This window comes from Hypomesus transpacificus, chromosome 10 (assembly GCF_021917145.1).
Source record: "Hypomesus transpacificus isolate Combined female chromosome 10, fHypTra1, whole genome shotgun sequence".
NCBI lineage: Eukaryota > Metazoa > Chordata > Actinopteri > Osmeriformes > Osmeridae > Hypomesus > Hypomesus transpacificus.
In genome coordinates this window covers 175,531-189,181 of record NC_061069.1, presented here as the reverse complement: position 1 = coordinate 189,181, position 13,651 = coordinate 175,531, and positions in this window count along the sequence as shown.

Here is a 13,651-nt window from a genome sequence, read left to right as displayed (position 1 = left end):
CAGTAGCTGCAGAGCCAGTTCTTAGCTTATTTTGGTTAGCAATGACAGGACCTCGTGCTAGATCAAGGTTAGCCACTGTCAGTGCTAGTAGTAGATTCTATAGTGCTAGCAGCGTTAGCTCTTCTAAGTGCTGATGGGCCGTGGGTAGTCTTAGCATACCTTGGATTTTGATAATCCTGTGGTATTGTTGTTTGATTACGCTTGATAGGGGGTGGAACAGCGCCCGAGTGGTCTGAGCTTGTAGTGAAATGGGGGGACTCCCGGTCGCAGCAGACGATGATGTGTTGGTTTTGCATGTGTGTAGTAGCTACCATCATGATGTGTCGGCGATCTGGGCCCTTCATGTTTGTAAGCTGCGTGGCTAGCACTCCTGTGCCTCTTCGCCTTGGATTCCACACACAAGGGAGTGAAAGTTCCCAGTGGTTCAAATCTGTTTCAGAGTGGGACAGGAGGAGAGGTGATGTGGGAAGAGTTTCTGCCTCTCTTTTTATCCTTGGCGACAGTCCCATCTCCGATGAAGGTAGAAGCGGCACTGGGCCTCTTTGATTTAGCGCCGAGAGCAGGCCATGACTCATCCAGTCCACCGGCCGGTGGAAAGAAAGCTGTTTCCAAGGGTGGCTCATTAGCCGGTAGCTTAGCCTCCGGGCTAGGTAGCATGGAATCTATAAAGTCTTCGGTCTCTCCAAGAGGGTTCTGACTTTAAGCTCCAGTTCGACTATCCTCTGAGTAAGTTGTTTGCAGTCTTTGCAAGCCATAGTTCTACAAGGAACAAGCTTTAGCTTGCTTGCCTGTGGTCAGTCTGGGAGGGTAGCCCAAAATACTTCTGCCCTCCTTGGGCTTCAGTCCCTCAGGTTGTCCCTTTTAGTGGTTGTAGTCAATCCACTTTGCCCCATTCAGAAGTATTTGATTTTGAGCAATATCATCAAAAACTATAGCCTGGCTGCCAGCCCAACCTATCCCCGCCCACAACAAAATTTTGGTCGGGAAGTTGGTTCTGTAGGGGCTCGATTGCGGAAAAACTATATCCGAATAGGAGCTGTTCGGACCAATTAAATTGTCAGGGCGGGCTTTATACGATGATGGACAGATGATCAACAGTAACATAATCAACAACGTCACTAAAGAGCGCTTGGGTTGAATTCGTTTTCAACAAACAACATATGTAAAGCTATTAGATAAGTTTGGTTTAGTGTCACGTCAGACTCTTTTTTTTCTTTGCTTTTGTTAGCTATATAATTCAAGGTGAGGGGCAGTAGCGGAGCCTGAGGGGTGTCCGGGGTTGCACTGGACACCCCAGACATCTGAGGGGCCACCCTGGGTGCCACCCCAAAATGTAATTCGCTACTGGAAATTTGATGCTGAAATTTGAAGAGGTAAATTTCATTTGACCTCTTGTTGAAAGAAGCATTTATTTTGCTGCGTTGCGGTGCATTATTCAAATCGAAGAGAGACATTTGTTGTGAGATACAGAAGAATAAGAACAGACAGCAGAATAAAGACTATTTCCACAGCTCCACAAGCTCTTTTCGCGATAGAAAAAGGCCTAATACAGTGCCCTCCAAAAGTATTGGAACAGTGAGGCCAATTCCTTTATTTTTGCTGTAGACTGAAAACATTTGGGCTTGACATCAAACGATGAATGTGAAACCAGAGATCAACGTTTCAGCTTTTATTTCCAGGTATTTACATCAGGATCTGATGCACAAATTAGAAAATATCACCTTTTTGTTCGAACCCACCCATTTGTCACGTGAGCAAAAGTATTGGAACATATGACTGACAGGTGTGTTTTGTTGCCCAGGTGTGTCCTATTACATACATTATTCAATCAATAAATACCACTGAATGTCTACACTCAGGTTCAGATTGGGTAAGATAGGTTTTGTCTATGCAGACTGTATTCAGAGGTGAAAACAACATGAAAACCGGAGCGCTGTCTTTGGGTGAAAAACAAGCAATTGTGAGTCTTAGAGAAGATGGAAAATCAATCAGAGCCATTGCAGAAACATTGGCCATAGCCAGTACAACCATTTGGAATGTCCTGAAGAAGAAGAAAACTACTGGTGTACTAAGTAACAGACGTCAAACAGGTAGACCAAGGAAAACATCAGCAGTTGATGACAGAAACATTGTGAGAGCTGTAAAGAAAGACCCTAAAACAACTGTTAGTGAGATCAGCAACAACCTCCAGATGGCAGGAGTGAAGGTATCACTATCTACTGTTCGCAGAAGACTTCATGAACAAAAGTACAAGGGCTACACCAGAAGATGCAAACCACTCATTAGCAAGAAGAATAGGAAGGCCAGGCTGGAATTTGCCAAAAAGTACAGAGATGAACCTCAAAAATTCTGGGACAAAGTTTTATGGACTGATGAGACAAAGATTAACTTTTACCAAAGTGATGGAAAGGCTAAAGTTTGGAGAAAGAAAGGAACTGCTCATGATCCCAAACACACAAGCTCATCTGTGAAACACGGTGGAGGTAATGTCATGGCTTGGGCTTGCATGGCTTCTTCTGGGACGGGCTCATTAATCTTCATTGAGGATGTAACACATGATGGCAGCAGCAAAATGAACTCGGAAGTCTACAGAAACATTTTGTCTGCCAATTTAAGGAAAGATGCAACCAAACTGATTGGCAGAGCCTTCATCATGCAGCAAGATAACGACCCAAAACACACTGCCAAAACAACAAAGGAGTTCATCAGGGGCAAGAAATGGAAGGTATTAGACTGGCCAAGTCAATCTCCAGACTTAAACCCTATAGAGCATGCATTTTACCTGCTTAAGAGGAGACTGAAGGGAGGAACCCCACAAAACAAACAACAACTGAAAGAGGCTGCAGTGAAAGCCTGGGAAAGCATCAAAAAGGAAGAATGCAAAAGTTTGGTGACGTCAATGGGTCACAGACTTGCTGCAGTTATTGAAAGCAAAGGATTTGCAACTAAATATTAAGTCTTATTCACTTAAATATGTTTTAAGTATATCTGTTCCAATACTTTTGCTCACATGACAAATGGGTGGATTCAAACAAAATGTGATATTTTCTTAGTTGTGCATCAGATCCTGATGTAAATACCTGGAAATAAAAGCTGAAACGTTGATCTCTGGTCTCACGTTCATTATTTGATGTCAAGCCCAAATGTTTTCAGTCTACAGCAAAAATAAAGGAATTCGCCTCACTGTTCCAATACTTTTGGAGGGCACTGTATATGTAATATGATGTAAGTTTTAAGGTTTGCATTGGGTTTAGGTAGCTATGTGAATGAACATTTTGGAACTTCGACTCCAATAACAGACAAACTGAGACAGTCAGTAGGCCTGTACTCCGATTTTACATTTTTTTACAATCCGGTTTTAGAACAAAAAAGTGTCTTTGTCTCAAGATCTCTACAGACCGTGCAACTAATTTAATGCTCAACACTTGAACGGGGGCTTATTACTTGAAAGAGGAATTATTTAGGCTCTCATTTACACTATCAGGGCTTGGAAATTCAGTGACTTGCTAAAGTAGGCAAATGGCTAGCAGAACATAACATTTCATAATAATTTCAGTTAATCAAACAGCTGCAAGACCCAGTGAAATGTTATAGGCTAGCTATCTCTAGCAAAATAACGCTAGCATCGCTAACAACATTACTAATTCAACTTTGGTAGTGTAACCAAGCTCTTTGTGAGTTCGGTTTAGATCTAATTGCATATGATCCTGTGGACAAAAAGACACGGACGCTGTCTCTTTTAATAACTTGTATTTTACCACTGCTCTTCTTGACATCGCTATTCGATCAGCTCTAGCTGATTTCACAACTGCGTTCAGCATCAAGCCTACGGCAACTCCCGAGGGACAAAACACCCTTGTCCGTTGTCACATAGAAAGGTCTGCTACAGTAGGCTATCCTCAGGATTTGCAAGTTAGCTAAACTTATACTTAGCCTGGTCCTAACCAGACCCTCGTACATTTCATTTGTACAGAGGGTCTGGGATGTCTCGATTGACAAACGTTAACTTCCTTGAAGGCGGGTCTTCTGTTGAAGTTTAAAACTATTGGATCCACCCAGAGCCACTCTGATTTGCCATAGCCAATCGCAAGCGTTCGCCTTAGCCAACTCCTTCACCACTACTGTAACGGAGCTAGCTGCCGTAGCTGGAAAATCTAACTTTTCCCGAACCCCGTGGGGAGGAGGGCCACAACATCATGGCCACCAACAAAACTCAGCAAGGAATGTTCTTGCTCCGGCTTTAACCTATATTCGGCAGCGTTGCCACAACCGCCGAATAGTTTCGCTCGCATCTTTCTCCGCCGCCATTACTGAACTACTCAAACAAGTGCACGACATTAACGTCATCGTTCTCAGCCACTCCCTCTGTTCGCTGATTGGACCTACAAAAAATGTGTTTCTGGAAACCGACTTCAGAACCGACATCCCAGACCTAGTACAGAAGCAAAATCCAAATTGAGCGGAAGTACATAGGAGGGCAGAGCCAGGCTAACTTAAACTAGCCTATATCTTAATTAATTTTGTAGACATAACAATGGATTCTGCCACTAAATGAGTGACTTGGCTTTATTTCTGGACATACTATCCACAACCAGGGCTGGACTGGGACAAAAAATCGGCCCTGGCATTTTTGGCCCAGGCGGTCCACAGATTTAATTTGGTCTTGTTTAGGCCAATTCCAAAACTTTTCTTTGCTATTAGTTAACATAATATATATGAACATAAATATTATACTGTACATTTGTAATGTGGTTGGGCACCAAGTTATTTATATTTTTATTTATATACCTGTCAAGTCAAATTGCAGTGTTTTTTAGGGTTTGTAAATTCACTTTGTTTTGTAAATAAACTATGTACTGTGTCATTTCTGTAACACAGAAATGCTATTATAAGTCCCTGGTGCTTGAGCTTTTTTTCCTAAAAATATTTTAGTATTATAGACCCTTATAGACCCAGATTATACTGTATATATTAATTAAAACAGTGACCCAAGACTCTGGACCCCCTGAAGTAGCTTTGGCCACCCCTTGGCTACCCCATGTATAAAACTCTAGTTCCGCCACTGTTGAGGGGATGTTTGAGAAGTTTTTTTTTTTAAGTCAGCCCAGACAACTGAAAACATACTGCGCTAATCAATTAAGCAGTGAAGTTGCAGTGCGTGAAAGGGCGAGGCCTATTCCAACGTAAAACGCTGCATAATCATATATCGTTTTAATCAAAGAAGGTTGGATTATTTCAATGTTGAGCTGTCCTGTTCATTAAGCTGGAATTGCTTGTAATACAATACTATACCATTGATGCAAACCAACAGGAATCCTTGCTTTTTCTGCTCTATAATGTTTTTTTTATGTGGGTAGGGCCCCATATTAGTTATTGAAACGGGCCCCCAGATACTTAAAGGGGCGATTGACTGGGTTTTTGGGGTATTTCACACTGTTCCTTAAGGTCTCCGAATAAGGTATGTAACATTGGTTTGGTTGAAAATGGCCCGGGTGCTGTTCTATGCCCCCTGATAGATTCGCTGAAATGTTCCCGGGAAAACACTGTTTTTTCTCCCTTTATGGTATGCTTATTAATATTTAGATAACCTGCGCGCTGATTGGTTGGTTTTCAACGAGTGAAGCTGGGGAGCAAAAATGCAACACGGCCAACAGCAGCACTCACTGAAACACCGAAGTTGGAGACTTGAAATAAAAACGCGCAAATAAATCTATTGTGTCTACACAACACTGTTTTCAACAGATTTACTACATATGATTTGAAATGATAACATTACTTGTTTCCACTTCTGTTGAAGCAAACTGGATTGACTCAAGCTAGGTGGGTAGAACGTTAGGCTACAGCTTAACAACCAAACCATATCGTGATTCAACTAGGCTTCAGTTAGCTAGCTCTAGATACCTTGCTGAAAAATAACCTGACAAAGATCTATAAGATCTACATAACACGGGTTATTTATTTGAATGAAACACAGTCAGGAACATGAAACAACGTTAGCCCCATTGCCAATAAACTAGGCTAAATTATCACACATTCTACCAATGCTCTTGCGCTAGCAAGCTAAACTAGTCTACATGCCTACAGTCTAGGTATTACTAGTAACAGTTACTAGCAATGCTAACGTATCCTGTAACTAGCACCTGCCTTTCTCCAGTTCTTTCAAATAGATTATCTAAACAGGCGTTAGCAATAAGCCAGGCTACTGTTCGTTTTCTGGCAATTTTTTGGGAAGCTTCCCTTCTAATGCCGACTATAGCTAGTCTAGCTAGAGTCATTTGATGTGTGTAGAAACGTATTTAGCATTCTACCTATGCTATATACAGGACACGTTAGCATTGCTAATAACTGTTAGCACAACATCATACTGTCCTTGCAGCTTGCGGTTGCAATGAGCATACGGTCGGAACAGCACCTCTTTCCAGGTTCAGCTTCCTAGCAAATCCTGCTTGAAATTGTCCAAGGTTGTCAAAACTGTCTTGGGTGAAAAGTTCAGAGCAAATTAATGATTGAGTGTCAAACTTCGCCGGGATCTTGTCATAGACAACAGCAGCCATGCCTGTCGAATGTTTGGCTCCTTGGGAAGACTGAGTGTTAGCCTTCCCTGTACAGCCTGGAACACAGCATTTACGACCGTGGTCCATTTTCAATATCCTTGTTGTAATTCAAAACGTTCTTCTTTGTAATTCCTTATAAGTAGCCTACACAGAGCAGCGCGCAGCTAAACTAGTATCGGAGATAGACGCTACCTCGGGCTGGTCTGGATGTAGATTTTGGGACATGACAAAGATACAGACCAGAGCCAAAAAGGGCGGAAAAAAAAAGGGCCCAACGTTGTTGGGGGCATATTTTCAGTTAGCAGACGGTACTGTTTGAATCGCGATTCCATCTTGAAATACTGCTGGTGACAACGTTGTTACAGTGGCCTGTTTCAAAGGGGCCCTTACAAAAAATAAGTATATAAAAGTATACTATAAGTATACAAAAATATGGATAGTACACTTTTAGTTCACTTTTGATATACTTTTAAGAAGTATGCTTAGAATATAGTTCATTTTTGATACACTTTTAAGATGTATACTTAGAAAATAGTTCACTTTTGATATATTTTAAGTATGCTTTGAAAATAGTTCACTTTTGTAAGAAGTATACTTAGAAAATAGTTCACTTTTGATGAACGTTTTCTATTATTATAACATTATTGTAATTTTTTTGAGCCATCTCATTCTAATCATTATTGTCTGTGAAAATCGATTATGCATTGCACATTGAATCTTTTTTTGTATTGAAGCAGTAACCATAATTACTGCCAAAACATTCTGTAGCCCTATAATCTTATACTAATAATTATCAATTGGAGTAATAATGGAAAAAAAACTAAAAGCTACTTGAGAAAGAATTAGACCGAAGGGTTGCATTATGCATTTGAAGGTTATACTGTCAAACTGACTGAAGAACAAAAAACAACGTGAAATAATGAAGATAGTGTGGCTCATTGGCTAGTCAATTCCCATGATGCAAGGCGGTAAATAGTGTTAAGATTTGCTGATAAGTTTGCCGTTTGCTCGAAATACAAATGTAACTTCATGAATTTCGTTTTTTAAATGTGTCTGCTTAGAATGTAATGTTTTGTTGCGTGGTAATTGTCATTGTTGTGCTGGTTTAACATTGTAACCATGAGTTAAATGACTGTTACATTTCATAAGAACAGCTGGATTCTTGAAGCATGAATGCTTACACAGTGAATAACTTCTTTCAGCTAAGAATCTGCAGTGAAATGTTGCGAGGGCCCTGTTCTCACCAAGTAACTTAAGATCTGAGGCATTTGAAGAGCCCCTAAACATTTTAATACATTAGTAAGTAATAGTAAAATTAAATTTTGAAGTTTACTTCTTGAAGTACTTACAATAAATGAAAGTGGACTTGAAAGTATTGCAAAGTATACTTTGAGGGTCTTTAGGAAGTATACTTCATGAACTGAAAGTGCACTACACAGGCTACTTTGCAGTATTCTAAAGTAAACCTTGAAATACACTATAAGTGTACTTTACAGTTTTTCTCGATTGCTTTGGCTCAATTCTTGAAACAGAAATTACATTCTCAAAAGCTCCACGTGCATTTAGCAAAATATCCTATATGGTTCAGCACAACTACATAGATCACCTTCAAAAGGTCATATCTCACCCAAAACAGTTAACTCATGCTTCAAAACCAAATCATTTTCTCATATAAATAGTCAGTGCCCCCAAAATGAAAAGTTGCTTCTCGATTGCTTTGGATCATCTCGCGAGAAAAAAGAGAACATTCTCAAACCTTTAAATACATTTGCCAAAATAACCCAGATGGTTCAGCAAAACACCATGGAACACCTGCAAAGGGTCATCTCTTTCCTAAAACAGAAAACTTATCAGTCAAAACTAAATCCTTTTCTCATACAAATAGTCAGTGCCCCCAAAATGAAAAGTCCCTTTGGCATTGTGTAAACACTGCAGGTCAAAATGTTTAGATGTTTTGTCAGTATGGCAGTGAACTTTAGAAATATCCCTTATGTGCACTGTGCTACAGTTACTGTAGTAGATGTTTTCTTTCCAGAATACCATGTGTCTCAATCTACATTTACATTTATTAATTTAACAGATGCTTTTATCCAAAGCGACTTCCAAGAGAGCTTTACAAGGGTGCATAGGTCACTGATCATACAGTAACAACGCGATAGCCCCAAACATTTCGGGTAGCCAAAACATGAAGCATACATTGTGAAAAACCCAAATACAGTAAGTGCCAAAGAGAAGAACCATAAGAGCATGTAGCCAAACAAGTTACAACTAAACAACATGAACCTCAAAAGTGCAAGAGTGTACCTGTAGAAAAGCAAGCAACAATACTGTAATGTATGCTTCATGTTTTGGCTAACCACAATGTTTTTGGGGCTATCTCGTTGTTTAGGATCATTGACCTATGAACTTTTGTAAAGCTGTCTCTTGGAAGTCGCTTTGGATAGAAGCGTCTGCTAAATGAATACATGTAAAATGTAAATGTGTATCAAACAGAAAAAAGATTACAGTAATTCAAGAGTAGCCTACAAGGTTTCACATCACATATTGCACTTACACTGCCATGGAAATTGTTACTGTAATTGCCATACATCATGGTTACTGTTACAGGAAATGTGTACAGCACAATATACTTTCATACAATTAGCACATCAAAACTAACATTATGTATAACCTACACTAGTAGTATGAGTAACCACAGTAAGTTTCAGGCAAGTGACACTTTCCTAGTCAGAGTTAGCAAGGGGTGCATTACAGTAAGCCTGGCATGAAATGCACCCCCTCTATTGTCTGTTCTGTATATCCCAGCATCAAATGATTCCTATTGTACACTGAGGGGACTAGTATGAGTAACCACGGTACTTTTTGGGCATCTGACCCCTTCCTAGTCAGAGTTGCAGAAGGTGCATTTCATGGCAAAAAGGAAACACATACAGTAAGAAAGTAAAGCAAAGCTGGAGTTTCACTAGTTGTCGTCCTCACTGTCTGTCTGGCCACAGATTTCATTGACATCACATCTGATCCATATTACAGTATATACCATTATGTTTTTCATGGTATTATGTGCCTGAAAGATTTTGACAGTGGAGTGAACTATTGTGCAGGTGATGATGTACACAAGGAAATTATGCCAATATGTTTTGCAGAGAACAACCACTTGACTGAGAAACAACAGTCAGTTTAGACCAGCAAGATATTTTCAATTGATAGTTGGCCTAATTGAAGGCAATTATACCTAACCATTTCAAAGATGTGCGAAATCATTTGAAATGTGTGCAAACTGTAGGCAATTGCACTTGTCATTTACAAGGATGTGCTAATACAATTGCAATTTGATTGAAGGAATGAACAATTCCAATCTGTTGTGAACAAGTGCCCAGCGGTTTGGAGGTTTGCAGGTGTTGTTTTGAGAATGTAATTTCTGTTTCGTGAAATGAGCCAAACCAATTGAGAAAAACTGTATACTGCTGCATTGCTCCTGTCAGCTAACTAAACTTACTATGTGATTGGTGATCAGATGTGTCCCCTTGTTTTATAAAGTTCTAGTTGCACCTGACAATGACTGTAAGCAGTTGATCCAAGAGATCCATATTACAGTGTACACCATTATGATTTTCATGATATTATGTGCCTGAAAGATTTTGACAGTGGAGTGAACTATTATGCAGGTGATGATGTACACAAGGAAATTATGCCAATATGTTTTGTAGAGAACAACCACTTGACTGAGAAACAGCAGTCAGTTTAGACCAGCAAGATATTTTCAATTGATAGTTGGCCTAATTGAAGGCAATTATACCTAACCAGTTCAAAGATGTGTTAAATCATTTGAAATGTGTGCAAACTGTAGGCAATTGCACTTTTCATTTACAAGGATGTGCTAATACAATTGCAATTTGATTAAAGGAATGAAAAATTCCAATCTGTTGTGAACAAGTGCCCAGCAGTTTGGAGGTTTGCATGTGTTGTTTTGAGAATGTCATTTCTGTTTCGTGAAATGAGCCAAACCAATTGAGAAAAACTGTAAAGTGTGTGAGGGCAGGACCAAGAAGGCACACGAGAACTGAGTAGGGTGCAAAATATTCAGGGGTTTATTATATCCCATAATGGCCCGCATCAGATTCAAGACCCTGGTACTGACCTTCCGAGCAGTGAACGGGACTGCACCCGACTACATCAAGTCTCTCCTGCAGCCTTACACCCCCACCCGCCACCTACGGTCTTCTTCAGACAACCGCCTGGTGGTCCCACCGCTCAAGACCGCCCGGTCCCAACACAAGCTCTTCTCCTGCCTGGCCCCCCAGTGGTGGAATCACCTCCCCACCTCCATCAGAGACACAGACTGTCTCTCCACCTTCAAGAGAAGGCTCAAGACGCACTTGTTCCGGGAGTACAACGGTACTTAAGAATGGTTTGTTGAACCCAATGCTAGTTTCCTCAAGGATCACAATGACTCTTGCTTAGACTGTTGCTCTTGTTGGTTAGTGGTAGCTGATTTAAACTGTTGTATTATATTTAATCCTATTTTTATTGCTTTCCTACAGGTACACTTGCACTTAGAGATTCATGTTGTGTAATTGTAATTTGCTTAACTACATGCTCTTATGGTTTCTTCCCTTTAGCACTCATTTTTGGTTGTTCACAATGTGTACTTCTGTTTTTGGCTACCTGCAATGCTTTGGGGCTATCTTGTTGTTATTATCAGTGACCTATGCACTTTGTAAAGCTCTCTCTTGGAAGTCGCTTTGGATAAAAGCGTCTGCTAAATGAATAAATGTAATGTAAATGTATGTAAATGTCATGTAATGTAAATGTTATTACTCACATGACTGGGTTGAACACATTAACAAAGTAAATAAAACCAGGTTGTGAAAATAAACCAATACATTATGAACAAACCAAACGCCTCACATGCACAGAGGTCTTCTTTCTAGGTTGGTTTTCCCTTCTCCCCTCTGCTTGCTCCTCTTGCAGTTATATAAGCCTGGGCCTGAGCATTGTCATTCAGCACTATGTCATGCTCTACCAGTGTGGTGTGACCAGGGTTTTCGCTGAACACATCCGCACTGCAAATGTCTCTCATCTGTGACTGCTGCACTGCAGTCAGATGGTTAAACTCCAAGGTTGAAGGCCTTCCAGTGGGTAAATATTGTTCTTCCACTTCCTCTTCATCATCCACTTTACGTACAGCACGTCTGCTGCTTCCTCAGTCCTTGGAAACCATTCCTTCAGGAGATTCACATGCAGGGTCCACGTGGAGCCTCGGCCAGGGGTCCAGGGGTCGCAACCTTGTAGGTCGTGAGCCCACGTTTCTTGATGATTTCGAAGGGACCTTGCCATCTAGCTAACTTTTGCTGGTTTCACTGGTCAGCAGAACGAGCACCTTTTGGCCAGGTTGGAAAGTTGTAGTTCTAGCTGACCAGTCATACCAAGTTTTCTGACAATGCTGGGCTTCAGTCATATGCTAGTGCACCCATCTCTGCTAGTGGCTAGTGCACCCATCTTTTCAAGTTTGTCCCGCATGTCCACTACATAGGAGACAACATTGGCAGATTCAGTTAGTTTTTTATCTCCCTCCAAAATTTCTTTCAGCAACATCAGGGGTCCTCGAACATTACGGCCATATAGCAACTCAAATGGCGAGAATCCTGTTGAGGCCTGTGGGACTTCCCGGTAGGCAAACAGAAGGTATGGAATCCACTGGTCCCAATCAGAGCAAGTCTCATCAACAAACTTCCGGAGCATTTGTTTTAAGTGTCTGATTGAAACGTTCCACCAGACCATCCATCTGGGGATGATAAGGGGTAGTCCGGAGTCCTTTAATCCCCAACAATTGGTATACTTGTTTTATCAAGGCGGACATGAAGTTGGAGCCCTGGTCCGTCAAAATCTCCCGGGGAATTCCTACCCGTGAGAACAGCTGTACCAGACTGAAAGCAACGGATCTGGCTCTGATGTTTTTTAATGGGAACACCTCTGGATATTTGGTTGCATAGTCACTTATAACCAACATATACTTGTTCCCCGCTTTACTTCTCTCCAGCGGTCCAACAATATCAATGCCAATTCGCTCAAATGGAACTCCTCTGATGGGTAAAGGCTGTAGAGGCACTTTCGGGGGGCCTCTGGCTGAAGTCAGCTGACATTGAGCATGTCTTACAAAAGGTGGTGACATCCAAACGGAAACCAGGCCAATGGCGACTGATTCGATCCATGGTTTTGTGTTTACCAAGGTGGCCAGCCCAGGGAATGGAGTGCCCTTAAGTCATTATTAACTCCCTGGCCCCAGTTGGGACAACTAACTGCTCCACTGAGCCATGCTGTCGATATAGTACACCATCCTTCAGACAGTACTCCTCTCCAGGTTTTCCTTCACGGACACGTGACCCGGCCTGTTCCCTCTCCATGGCATGTTTGTATAAGGGGGCCAAGGCAAGATCTGCTTTTTGTTGTTTACGAATGTCACTGGGAGTTTCATCTACTTCAATGTCCAGTGATCTAAACCTCTGGCGGTAGGTCTCAGGATTTATACTGTATTTGTTTAAGATAGCCTCTTTATCTCGTTCATACTCCAATGAGTCTGCAATGTCCATATGCACAAAGGTGTCTCTAGCTTTACCTGTCAACAGAGGGACTAACCTAACGGCCCAGTCCAGTTGGGGCCACTGGCATGCTAGAGCCAACCTTTCAAATGTAGTCAAGAAATGTTCAACATCATCTTTTTCGGTTGGCTTCTGAAGCCTTGATTCTTGGATGACGTACTGACCACGGCGAGAGGGTGCGGGTGACGGCTGTAGACCAGCCGACAGTCCGGAACGACGTGGCTCCTCAGCTTCCCGTCTCCCTAGCACCAGGTCCTCAGCACTGTCTCCTTCCTCAAGGCGGTCAGGACCGAGACGCACCTCTGTTGCAGAGACTCGGGCATCTCTGGCATGCACCTCCTCTTGCAGTTGATGAAATTGGTGCTTCATGGCCTTCCACCGGTGCTTCTGCTTTTCCGCCTGCACCTGCTGTGCCTCCATACTCTTCCGGACTACTTCCACCAAACTGTCGAATGACAGAGCAGGTTGTGGAGTCTGACTGTGCACAGCGTCACCCCC